The sequence below is a fragment of the Dermacentor albipictus genome, unplaced genomic scaffold, assembly GCF_038994185.2.
Source record: "Dermacentor albipictus isolate Rhodes 1998 colony unplaced genomic scaffold, USDA_Dalb.pri_finalv2 scaffold_23, whole genome shotgun sequence".
NCBI classification, from domain to species: domain Eukaryota; kingdom Metazoa; phylum Arthropoda; class Arachnida; order Ixodida; family Ixodidae; genus Dermacentor; species Dermacentor albipictus.
The window spans coordinates 1,089,111-1,101,139 of record NW_027225577.1 but is presented as its reverse complement, the minus strand read 5'-3'; the positions used below and the strand labels follow the sequence as shown (position 1 = coordinate 1,101,139).

At 45.6% G+C, this 12,029-nt stretch overlaps 2 protein-coding genes across 4 annotated transcripts in view; one reads left to right on the top strand and one right to left on the bottom strand.

The window, feature by feature from the left end:
• The window catches only part of LOC135898911 (sodium- and chloride-dependent glycine transporter 1-like), a 968,957-nt gene that overhangs the window by 119,855 nt on the left and 837,073 nt on the right, over positions 1–12,029 (top strand). The window lies entirely within an intron of this gene.
• Positions 4,208–12,029, bottom strand: part of LOC139046650 (uncharacterized) — a 157,396-nt gene continuing 149,574 nt past the window's right edge. For all 3 annotated transcript variants that reach the window (XM_070529572.1, XM_070529574.1, XM_070529573.1), the window contains exon 4: positions 4,208–4,763. The gene's annotated coding sequence lies outside the window, so the exon portion shown is untranslated. The remainder of the gene's footprint in view (positions 4,764–12,029) is intronic.

Below are 12,029 nucleotides of genomic sequence, written 5' to 3'. Positions count from 1 at the left end.
CGCGTCTTGTTGAAAATCTCCGTATTGTTTTATATACAGCTGATTTCGTGTTGTGATGATATAATTATTATACAAGACGCAGTTACCAGCTGTTAGTCAAATACGCGGATAGGTTGCTTTTCTGCACAGTGCCAGCATTGATTATTTTTTTTACGTTTCCCCATGCATAGGCAAAGCTTCAAAAGCATCAGTTAGTTAAAGCCTTTTTCAAAAATTTCTTTGAGGAAGTGCTCTCACTAGTTTTACGGTCGTTAAGAGCTATCCTTACCTCTGTCCCGGGAGAACTCCCGCTCACAGCGAGTTCATATTTGGTGAAAAATGACGAAACTGTCCACAATGACATTTTCCCGACGTCAGCAAAAAGCTAAGCAAGAGCCCTCGTTTACATTTGGTGAAAATAAGGAGACGATTATGGGTACTGCGTAGGCGAAGTGTGAAGTGTGTAGAGTAATTATAGCTTTTCGAATTCTAGCCTTGAATTGTGTGTTTGAGTGGACTGGAGCCTTAAAAGCGTATTTTTACGAATAACACCGAAATTAGGGCGCTGTCCTGAAAGAAATGCAACTTGCATGATGGTAACATTTGGTGAAAATGGGACGCATATTATATTATATTATGGTGAATGACTATGCCAATTTACATGTGTGTGGATAAACTACATCCTCTACAAGTACTCGAACTCAAAATAAAACTTAATATAACTGAACATAGCTGAACATAAAAAGAGAGCCACCGATTTCTCGCTATATTTATGGCATATACCAGGCGCTCGCGGACGTCCCAGGTGTACTAAAAGAGTGCAGCCGTTTGTGTTTCGTGAAATTCTTAGTGTTATTGCTTGAAAGAAACAACTTCGCTGGAGATGTGGCTGTCGTCCTGCAAGTTCGCGCAGTTCTGCTTTGCTGTGTTGGGCTTTTGTCGCTTGGATGTTGAAAAGTTTGCAAGGCCAAGGAACTGCACCTGTGCATATACGAGCTCTAGCTTTAATCTAAGAAAGATTTATCACCCGAAGTGTACGAACGCGCGATTGTGCATTCGAATTTGCCTTCTTCCGCAAATATCTGCTAAACCAACTCCGTCTGGTAAACCCATATGAGCCTCATTGTTTGTCCGAGCTCGGTGCTTTGCGCACAGGTAGATGGAAATTAAAGTGTATTTGACTAGTTTGGGCAAGCTACCACGGATATTTTTGCGCGTGAAGAAGTTAGGAGCAAACTAGCGTGAATGTTTATGCATGTCTTGCACAATGTTGCATTCCTGTGATGACCGAACTATATGTATACGTCACTGGGTTGCTTCAAGACAATACTTATTCTCGCATCAGCGGGTGCTTCTGCACGCTATGTGCGCACAGGTAGAACGGCGTCCACGACTGCTTCTACAGTTAGTTTCAATCTCCCTTCGTTTTTTACTTGTACATCTTCGTGTGAAGTTTTGACCGCGCAACTGTTTCAGCAGGTGCGGATATTTTTGTAGAAGCTGAAATGCCTTCGACGCAGCCTCCTTTATTTAGTTTGTGTTTTCCTAATGGTGCTCTTGATAAAATGCTTTTTATTGTCAAGACGAACAGGAGGGCATATCCGCCACCACCCATCAAGCTTAACAGGGAAGAAGCCGTCGTACTACGCCGACTTCAGATGGGCAAGTACCTCCGCGGCACTCTACTACACGCAATGTACCCCTGGACATTTATAAGAGACTTCCATTTCTGCAATACACCAAAGACACTTTGCCACATGGTCTGGGAATGCAAAAATAACCTGCGGACAACGCCTATCAAAGCAGCAACAGAACACCAGTGGGAGGCACAGGTGGCAAGCCCAAAACCTGAGGACCAACTTTGGTTGTTGAACAGGCCCAGGCTATCAACCCAGGGCCACGGCTACCTGCAGTAGGATGTCCACGCACTTTCGGGCATCAGCAGCTTGGTCTCCGAAATAGTTTGTTCACTCACTCACTCACTCACTCACTCACTCACTCACTCACTCACTCACTCACTCACTCACTCACTCACTCACTCACTCACTCACTCACTCACTCACTCACTCACTCACTCACTCACTCACTCACTCACTCACTCACTCACTCACTCACTCACTCACTCACTCACTCACTCACTCACTCACTCACTCACTCACTCACTCACTCACTCACTCACTCACTCACTCACTCACTCTATTGTCATGCCTGACGTCACAATGTCATCATGGTCGCAGCGGGCATTTGCGATTGCCATCGTCACTAACCTGACCCTTATCATGTGTTAACGCCGCCATTTACTTTCCAAAGAAGCCATGAAAACGTGCTATATTCTCTGACGCTTAGCTTAGCGTCGTACCTATTGCATGGTACCAAGCTGCGAATTGGTAGAAAGGATGAGCGCTACAAATACATCATGACTGCGACCACAGAGCATGTACTTCATATCTGTCGTTGGTACTCCCGATAGTAACAGTCACTGTCCGCCTTCTTGGCGAGGTTGTACAGTAGGCCACTAAAAGGTTTCTTGGGTCAACTGGTCAGGCTGACGACATACTCACCAGGCCACACGGGCCTTTGTGAACGTTTCACAAGGTAACCTACTTGGCAAGTGGCTGTAAGGACAGCTTCTTATATTTCGCACATGACTTAATTCATCGTTTCCGTTGTCATTCTTATCTTCATTGCTCAGTTATAATTTCTTTATGATGCAGGTGGACTCATTTTCTTATTAGCCCATCTTGTAATCCTTGCAGCTGAGTAGTCGGCCGAAACGCGGTGATTCCGGTGCCAGCCGGCTCAGTTTTTTTTCTCAATAGAATCGCCTTGCTGAGTTTCTCACAGTACAGCTTTACTTCAATCTGTTCATATAAAACTGGTTCTGTTAGCGTTCACGTTTCCTTACTGTCATGGCCAGGCGGCATCTCTGTTGCTTCTTGACCATGGTGCATGGGAGTTTTTAAAGTGCCGTAGAATTTATTCACTGGCAAAGGTATTTTCCTCTTTCCATAATCCGTCACTATGGCATGATGCTACTGAGCACGACACCCCGGGTTTGATCACCGGCCGCTGTGGCCGCGTTTCGATGGGGCGACATGCAAAAATGAGGCGTCCATTACAGAACGCATGGCGATCAAAATTTATTCGAAGCTTTCTGCTACGGTGTGGCCAATAGCCCCAGTGTTGCTTGGGAACATGAAACCTTATAAATAAATTGATTTTGTCATTCCATAAGTTTGTGTCAGTGCACATTGAAGTACGAGTTTAAACCTCTCCTTCCGTGTTTCTTACTTCAGCGGCTTGTAACATCTAAGCTGTAGTAGTATGAGTAAATACGTAAAGAGAAATTGTGTGCAGTCTTAGTGTGGTGGCAACATTATAACACATAGAGAGATGTGTTACGCGCAAGCTCTCGAGTAAATAAATAAAAAATACGTATGTGCAAGTATTATTTAACACGGATGCTGTTTAGTTTTAAATTTCTAGACCTTATTGCTCCTAAGCCCCTTAATTGTAATAGAAACAAACATAGTTACCATAGGAGAATGATAGGTTGACTCTAAATTCATGCAAGTCAGAACGCCTGGCGGTCCCTGCTATTACTGTTGCCAAACTTTGCTCAACCTATTGTTACCATGCATAACACGAACATTATCTTTTGCTACGTCGCTCACTGCCTGGTACCTGTCCTTCTTATTGAAATATTTGTAATGATCTTCCTATAGTTGCAGTTGAAATCTCTACGATGTGAAGTCAGGCATTTTAACTATGCCATGTGCATTCACGATAAAATTTTGTCAATAACGCGCTGCCAATTTATATTACACATTATAATTTGTAGTTGAACATCCTTGTATTATGGAACAAATTATGGCTCAACTAAAGTTCAACAACGTTGGACGATGGAGCTTACCTGTGCTGTCACGGAGTTGACATTTCGATGCAACATAGCTCGCGCGTATGGACAAATTATTTGTTGCACTCCTTAATTTACGCCCTTCTTAGACATGAATGACTGATAGTACGTCCGTTTCTTTTTTCTTGAACTAGGAGAAAATCTTGCTTTGTCATGCTATGGCGTTCAGAGGAAACGTTAAACTGAGCTGTAGCACTCGAGAGCACAACTGTTTTATTGTATTCTTGGATGATGACAGGGGCTCACAATCGCCAGAAACGTCGCCAGGGAAACACGCGCATTGATCTTAAGACACAGAGCATATAGACCGGATCAGTTTCGAAACACTAGTTTAATTGGTGCTTTATTCACAATGCAATGGAAACAAGAACAAAACAATGACTTTACTCAGCACTGCACACAACGGTGACTCCGCTTGACGTGACACAACACCGCAACACAAAGCACATAGTTACAAGAGCCGCACAAAACAGACTTTCATACTCAGTTTGCAGTACACAACACACTATTATTTTCTTTTCTTTTCAACCGAACCATAATTTAACAACTATATTCAGCAACAGAACTGGCTTACTCTTGTCCCTAAAGGTACTCTTCATTTGTTTTCTCTTATCACATACGTCGTCGATCTTTATTAGCGACCACGGCTGTGTGCCCTTTCGTCTCGCATCGATTGTCGTGCCTACGCTACGTATTTTTGTTTTAAATAGAATCCAAGAACTAGGTAGCTCTTCTCGGATGTGCAAAGATTTCCCTTCTTCAGGGTCGCACCCTCTGAATGAAGAATCTTGATCAAGAAGATTTCATCGCTGATCCACGTTGATAGCTTTTTGTCAAATGAAGTGGTTTTCGAAGGAATGGGCCATGTCTGGAAAAAATAAAAATAAAAGTAGACGATGTATCAATATCATTGCGAGTTCATCTCTTAAGTTGTAACTGTTGTAACACCGAGTTCTGTTTCCTAGAGAAATTTTATGTGTTACCAAGTTCCCAAACCATTAACTAATCAGTATTATGACTAGAACTGATTCTAAGAAAGCTGATGAGCGTGCCGTGGAAGAGAAAGCTTAAGGGGAGGGGATAGGGGGAGGGCGGGGGGGGGGGGGGGCTTATGTAGGTGCGAGCGTTTCTGTGGCTTTTTTTTTGTTGAAATGAATATAAAGGGGATGTTGGTGCGTTTAATGGCACTTGGTACACCTTGTCGCAGGTACGAACAAAAGAATGAACTGAAACAAAGCCCTGAAAAATATGCCAGGCAATCTAAGAGCACGTATTAGTGCGAACCATCGCATGGGTAAAGAAAGGCATAGTAATGAGTACAAGAACCCTCAGAGACATGCAAACGTCAGTAAATAAGCGAAAGCCATTCTACTACTAACATTCCACACAAGAGCGCCATTTTCCTTTCGATAGCACATCTAAACAAATGCAATGCCTGATGTTATTAAAACGCGGCTGCGGTGTCGTCCCTTATTGGCGTGCACAAAAGAAGTTCCTCCTCTTTTCATGACGTGAACGAACAACGTTGTTGGGCTAATCAGCACAACCATATAATCAGCGCAACGAAGCGTGGGCTTCGTCGAAACCGACGCTTCGAATATTAGCGGTGAGTTCGCAATATTCAGGGAGGTTAAGTCGGGATGAGCTACCCAGCGAAAGCAGAACACAGCCAATTTTTCTGTTGTATCGGCAGACATTGTTTGACGTGTTTGAGACACATTTCTGGCGACATGTCATACATTTTTTGTTCTTGAGCGACAAAAAAATTAGGCGCAGTTTGCCCCACCATCGGGGCAAACTGCGTCTTATCATGACCGCAGGCTATCGTACGTTTGGTTTCTTGGCAATCCTGACAAGACCAGCTATATACTTTGCCGTCGCACAAGACGACAAGCATAAGCAGCAATTTAGTTTGTATCCTTGCCTTATGTCTGGACCGACTTTGTCTTCATTCCTTACATGGATGCGCATGTCTTCTCGGATAAGACGGCCGTGGAGAATGGAACTTATGCGGTAACGACAAAGGCATTAAAATATCAGCAATGAGCAAAGCGTGAAGAGGCTTCTGCAAACACCATAACGCAAATACTAGCTCTAATTTTGGCTTACTGAATACATGTTAAAGACGCCATTGTAGTTTTCTTCACATTGATGAAATACACGATAAGTCATTTGTCCATGCGTTCCTAGTACAGGGGCTCGCGCGAGGTCGGTGAAATGTGCTTAGGCAGTATAATGTCACAATTACGCGGAGCGCGCTACTTTCAACCCTTTTTTTTTATTAGAAAATGCAAGAACGACATATTTAACAGCTTCCCTGGCAAGCTCTTAAATATGTGTTCACAACTTCCTTGACACAGCGGACTTTCTTCAAACACATTTTTCTAGATGACAGCCTAGTAAGGTAAAGTTAACATGGTCACAGGGAACGAATTCCGCGAAATAGGATGAATAGTCTGTCATGGTAATCCCGCATAAGGCCAAGAATCGGGCTCCTGAAAGTTTCGAGTTCTCTGGTGCTATTATACTAAGGCAGGCACCGATTGCCGCAATTGTTTGTATGATTTTTGTGTGCCTGCGCTCAAATGAAATTGCATCACTGATAGGATACGTTTTTTTCTTCATCATCATCCGTGTAGGCGCCAGGCACCATATTACAAATAAGACCGGACAGAGCCACGAACTTGACTTTCGGACTTCCAGTGCTCCTAAACAGGCATATCTCGCATCTAAGCACATCTGCTTAAACATTCGCTCGCGCATTCTTCTTCTTTCTTTTTTAGTTGTACTTACCGCAAGGTATACATAAAAAGGAAATGCAGCAAGAGGCGTCAAATAAATGCGTGCAGCCCTGTTTGATGCAGATGCCGCAGCAATGAATTCATGCACTTATTTATTCTCCAACGGGTCAAGTCCTACTGGACATTTGGCTTTAGTTTGGCCTCCCGATGCATCACATGCCCAGTGTCCGCATTTTGTCCTCGCCACAATTTGGCCGATGTAGTCTCATGTTTAGGAAAAGAATGTGTCAGTGAACCACGGTGGCAAGTGAATTGATGTTCTGGCAGTGCTAGCAATATCACACACCACAATTTCAGTGATTGAGCGATTTTTGTTGATGCAGAATAGAGCTCGAAAGCCGCTGGTTCAAGATTGAAAGGGTTTAAGCTGAAGTAGAGTGCAATAAACGCCCCTATTTATACCGTTTTCTTTTTCCGAAAACAGCAGTTCTCACAGTAGGAAAACACTGCAATGTTCCTATGTTTTGGAATCCGTATCTTTATTGGGAATTTCAGGACGCCGCGCTGCTAAATGTACACATACATCAAAATGGGCGAACTTGCGACCGCCACATTTCTCAAGTCCGAAACCAATGCCCTGGAGTCCGTATTAAATAAGGGGATAGGACGATAGCGCCGTATAGGTCGTGTCCCAATCATTCCTCGGCGACGGCTCCTTCGAAGTAGCAAACACTGATCCCAAGGGCAGTGATATTGTGGGCCACACGATCCGGAAGACAGTACCCGAACCGGAAACACGTCACGACAGCCATGTTTTCGACGCAAACTACTCTCATTCGGTAGGAACCCGAAGTAGAATGCATTGCACGACCAGACGTAGCATGCGTAGAACGGGTGCAAATTTCAAAGAACGCCGAGTCACTCACGTTTATTTAGTTACCGATGCAGTAGAACGCCTCTACAGCAAAAGCATCTGTATAACGAAGGGTTGATTATGCGGCGGCCGAATTCCCATATTTTATATGTGTTGTGAACGCCATTTTAACGGAGACCGTAGAGCGTACTTGACTGTACAACGAAGGAATTCAGCCGCCCCCAATGGCTGATTTCATGCTTTACGACGAACGCGTTGCGATGCCACCACTGTCCCCCGCAGACGTCACCAAGGTGCACTCTGCGCTAGCGCTCACGGCAGCACTAACGTCGCACTCGACGAGCGTGCGGATAATCAAAATATCCTCGCTCCACTGCTGCTCGACTCGTATCACCGTTTGTTGTAACTCATTCTCGGATGCGACAGCCGACGAGTAAGTCGCAGTTGATGACGATGTGAGGATGTAATTATAACCGATGACCGCTGGCGTATTCCAAACTATCCAAGGCGGAAAGGATGCCAATGTTAACGGAGAAAACGGTGATAAAGGTCCTATAAATGAACCAGAAATTTTGTGACGGCAAGGCAGTAGACAGCGGCATTCGGCAATCTGCACGTTTACTTTGTGTATAGCTCCTGCGTTTTGTCGCAGGTCATGCTGTGAACATCGGTACAGTAGGTAGGTTGCAGTCGAACATTCTGACAGAGAAAGTCAGCAAACAAACAGCGTCTAATTTCACTCAGTTTCTCTATGATTCAAGGTAATTAAATCGCTTCTTTTGTTGAGCGTGCTAAGCCTGCTCGATTGTGAGCGGTATGCTGCGCAACTTGACCTGCATAAGGAAGAATTTTTGACGTCCCGAGTACTTGGTCGTAAAAGCATTTTAATGTATCAAGCTGCACTGTTTTCACTGCTAGCCTTTGAACAATGGATCCGAACAATTTCATTCAGTACGTCATACAGCGTACTGCAGCAGGAGTAATTCAGATACATTTCGTTTCCTGAAAAAATAAAAAAATTATTTGTTCTCTTATTTAGGCAGTTACCCCTTATTCCTATGGAAACAAGACCTCCGATTTATGAGGCGCTTTCAAACGCTCTATTTGGCCTCAGATCACGCTTTCTGGAGCGGCGCCAGGCACGCGGCCACTGAGCAACGACTGCACAATGCAGCGATGGTCGTTAATTTATTTACATTACGTGGTGTAACTTATTTACAGTTTACTATTACGATAGGTTCAATTGTGCTTCGACTGCGCGGAAAAGTCAGTGAATAAAGCCTCATTGTGTGCTTTCTGGTGGACCTTCAACCTACTATGCACAAAGGGCAGTGCCTACACAGCACAAACAGAATGAATTACCGATTCTTCAGTGTTACTGACTGTGAGAGAAGGCATATTCTATAGTCTTTAAGACGTAAGTGTGCATCTCTACATAGATGATGCGTGTTGTAACATGTGCACTGTAAGGTTGTTGATGTTATCAATGTCAGAAATGCTACATTCTTATACGCATTGTTGTCCTACTCCATACCTGTGTGGAATTGTTGCTATTGGAATGACGTTATGTCGGCACACGCGATCATTGCTTCCCAAGAATGTCTGCGAGGTCTGCATAGGTTTGCATAGGACACATGTTGGAGCAACGAAGTGAGAATAAATTAGGCGATAAAGGGAATGTAATCCCCCGACGTGTAAGTACAGTATGCGCAGATGCTACGGAGCTGCAGGATTTTCTTATTCTGTCATCTTGTTTTTGTATGTTGGCCTTTTTTTTCATGTTGCTATAATTCGAGCACGACCTTGCTTTACCCTCCTCGCGGCGCGAAGCACCAGCTTTTGCTGCCCCGAAGGCAGTTAGTTGTCTGAAGACTGCGAGACAACAGGTCTTCTCCCAGGCTCTCCCATTTAGCGCATCGGGCTGCCCCAAGCTGATTGCGTAGGCCACCATTCAGAGTGTAACTTGAAATGCACCTTGACCGTCGTCATATTTAGGTTTGTGATTTGCACGTGCTTTGACGACAACATTTGAGAGCGTAAACTGCAGATCAACAAAAAGAGCCACCAAAGAACCAACAAGAAGCAAAAAACGTGTACTAAAACACCTTCGCGAAAAAAAAAGAAACAAATTCGCAGTTCCGCTCGAAAGGCGAAGCACCGATTGCGATAGCAAACTAGTTTAAGAAGTAAGAAGAGTAGTGTTATCGGCCGTATAAACTTGTAAACATTCGCTTACTAACTAAATTAACAATTATAGAATATGTAAGCGTGACTCAACAAGGACGTATAAAGAAACAAACACGCAGAGATGGCGCTGTCTTTGTGTGTCTGCTTCTTTCTACGTACTTGTTCAGTCGCGCTTACACATTCTATCATGGATTCAAACCAACTAGCCTGCCACCGTGTTTTAACTAAATTAACCAGCATGGTGTCACACGCACACAGGTAAACATGAATCATCTCGCTCGATGAGCGCGGAAACTCGCCGTCAAAATTCTGGAGTGAGGAGTCGCGGCAGCAGCAAGCGAATGGACCTTCATGCACCTCTCGCTTCAATGCGAACAAAACGTTGAAAGCGCAGCGCATAGGAAGCTATCGGCACTACGCGCACCCTGCAAACACCACAGATCGCCTTGAAGAAGACGGCGCACTTTGGCCATGTCGCAGATGGCTTTCAAGACACACGAGCTCCGGCAACGCGTCCCTACGGCGTCAGCCGTAGGCGTCTACTACGGCGTCCGCGATTCGCGTGGCCAACGCCGTAGTAGACGCCGCAGTTGTCTCCATTCTGTATGGAGCACGGAGGAAGGAAACTAAGGAGAGGCCCTACCCCCTCCGCGCGCTAGGAGAAAAGTGTGGCGGACATGACGTAGTAGGTTCTCATTTTTTTGCCGCTTTTTTATTTTTTGTTGTTGTATGGCCACGCTTTTTGGGCCACAATGGCGGGGTTGTTATGGTTTTGAGCGCGCACACGTGTTGCTCTGGTAGGGTTTCGTGCCGTGGCAAAAGCGCTGTGTGGGCGGGTTTGCGTTAGTCACCGCGTCTTGTTGCGCTGTGTTACCTGCGCCGTGCTCTGCCGGATGTTGCGCGAGTGCGAGCGCTCCGCGCGCGAAACCACGCGCAGCGCTGCGTGGTTTCGCGAAAGATGTAAACAAGAGAGGAGGGTGGCACAAAAGGCGGAGCATCGCCATGAGCAACGCCGAATTCCGGCTTCACTTTTGCCTCACAAAGAGTGACGTCAGGGCCTCTCCTTAGTTTCCTTCCTCCGTGATATGGAGCGACAGGGAAGGAGGACATCGAGGCACCCTAGCAGCCGCCGGAGAAGAACGCCCCCACTCCCTGGCCCGACTCCCCTGCTTCGCGCAATGGGAGAGGCCACGCATCCGGGCTGCGTTCCTGGCCTGCGCACAAGAGATTGAACCACGTTCACCGGCTCACCCTCACACGCTTCCACTCATACGGAACCTCACGGCGACGGCGACGGCAGAAATGCGTCTGTAGTGTCCATGTAATTGTTATCGCAACAAAAAAAAACGAGCAGACAGATATCACCGTTAAACGTAGATATGCAGGAAGGGCAGACGCAGAAATTACGTATTACTGCAACACGGAACGATAGATACTGCAATTTGAAGTTTCATTGAAGTATACACGAAGAGAAGATGCGAGAAAGTGTTGCAGGAGATCTGATCTTATTTTCTACAGTATTCCCAGCATTCTTTTTTTTTGACTCATACATTTGCCTATTGCGAGGCCCTCATGTTGCAACGAGGCTGCAAAGGGGCGAGGGCCCTTGCAATGCAATGTTGCGCGTCGTAACGGGTTCAGTTTACGAGCTGCTAAAGAGAACTCGGCGGGCTGAAAAGCGCGCGTGCGTTAAATACCAAACTCGGCAGTTCGATTCCCCGTTTCTTTTTTAATGCCTGTTTCATGCCACCAACCCGAGTGACCTAACGAGAGAGGGGGAGAAAGAAAAAAAGCTAATCTAAGAAAAGAGAAGCAATAACGCGCTCTTTCGCTGCCAGACGTGCAAGCCTTGATGGCCACAGTAACCAATAGCGGGAGGATCTGGCTCCAATGCGTGCCGTTTACAGACGGACTCGGGCGAGCCCTTACAGCTAGGGAGGCTCCCGGGAAAGACATGATGCTGCGCGCATTGTGAGACCTCCGCGAATATGGCTTCGGTGGCGTCGGCCAAACAGGAAATTGCCGCAGCGCGCGACCACCACTCACGCCAGAAACAAATCGAAAGCTCGTTGCCCGCCGCCGTCGTCATGCCTTTTTGCCTTTTTTTTTCCTCGTTCCTTCGCACAGAGACAAACCAGGTCGTATTGGTAGCGGTTCCGCCTAGCTGTGCAGCGTTATGATCTGACTGGCTCATTTCCGTATCCGTGTGCCTGCACACCTTTGTGTGCTCCTAATGTGCACGTATGTGCGTGCACGAGCTTTCAATACCCTCCTTTTTATGGCACCTAATTTGAAAGGTCACATGTCTATTTTCTTTTTTTTTACTTTGACG